At 40.9% G+C, this 1310-nt stretch overlaps 1 non-coding gene across 1 annotated transcript; it reads left to right on the top strand.

The window, feature by feature from the left end:
- The first annotated feature begins 1003 nt into the window (after positions 1-1003).
- Positions 1004-1108, top strand: LOC142173099 (small nucleolar RNA R71). Its single transcript, XR_012702529.1, has one exon. It is a non-coding gene; the product is annotated as a small nucleolar RNA R71 (small nucleolar RNA).
- Positions 1109-1310: the final 202 nt, after the last annotated feature.

A 1310-nucleotide genomic window follows, 5' to 3' on the forward strand; every position in this document is an offset into this window, starting at 1 on the left:
CTTTGACTCAGCTTTGAACTTTTGCAGGTTTCACTCCTTTATGAGCTGGTTATGACTTTCTTGTCTCTTTTTGACCAAACACTGCAAACAAGCACAATAAGTTAGCTTTCGGGAATACTTGTACACACTTTTAATCCAAAACCTAAGCAAAAAGGAGCATAAAATATGCTAGAATTCCTAGTTATTACTGGCCTCTCATTAAAAGTCATATGTTTTCTCTTTTTCAACTGGACTTCTTCAAATTGTCTTCCATTCCTTAATGACACGGCATTAATGGATGCCTTAGGATTAGCTTCAGTGTCACTTGGAAGAGCTCCAATTGGTCTAGTATTTTGGGCATTGGCAAGGTGTCCCACTTGGCGCTCCAAATTTCTCATTGATATGGCTTGGGCTTGCTGATCAGCCATCAATTTCTTCATCATTTCCTCAAGGTGACTTGTTGAGTTTGCCTTCTGTTCAGCCTGAGGTGGTCTATATTATTGTTGAGGTGCTTGTGGGCAGTATTGGTTTTGAGCACCTTCATTTCCACCCCAAGAGATGTTTGGGAGGTTCCTCCAGTCGGGATTGTAAATGTTCCCATATTGGTTTATCTGGCCCTATTTGCATTACCCACAAAGCAGACAGACTCTGGATTCACTGGGCATAAGTCACTCGTGTGACCCTCTCCATATACTTTACAAAACATTTGAACCTGTTGCACTGGTTGAGCTTGTTGCTTGTTAATAACCATGGTCATCTGATTGGCTTGATTGGACAGTGTAGAAATCTATGCTGATAATGCTGAGATGACATCTAACTCGAGAACCCCTGCAGATTTTTGCACTGTGTGTCTGCCCATTTCTCCTTGCCAATCCGAATTGCTTTTGGAGAATTTTTTCAATAATGAATATATCTCGTCAAAGCTTTTCTCCAACACTTGACCTCGAGCTGCAGCATCTACCACAATCTTTGTTTCAGGATATAGACCTTTTATGAAAGTGTGAGCTAGTACTTCTCTTGTCTGATTGTAATGAGGACAATCTCTGATTAGTCCCTTGAACCTCTCCCAAGCTGAGTATAAAGACTCTCCCATTTTCTGTTTGAAGGCAACTATCTCACTTCTGATCTTTGCAGTTTTGCCTGAAAGGAAGAACCTTGCCAGAAATTTCCTTGCCAAATCATTCCATGATGTAATAGAATTAGCTGGTTCTGCCTTCAGCCATCGCTTTGCTTCGCCCAATAGAGAGAATGGAAAAAGTGTGAGCCTCACATAGTCTAGAGTGACACCATTAGTGATATAAGTATCACTAATCTCCAAGAAGTTCAGGATA

The sequence above is a fragment of the Nicotiana tabacum genome, chromosome 18, assembly GCF_000715075.1.
Source record: "Nicotiana tabacum cultivar K326 chromosome 18, ASM71507v2, whole genome shotgun sequence".
Taxonomy (NCBI): domain Eukaryota; kingdom Viridiplantae; phylum Streptophyta; class Magnoliopsida; order Solanales; family Solanaceae; genus Nicotiana; species Nicotiana tabacum.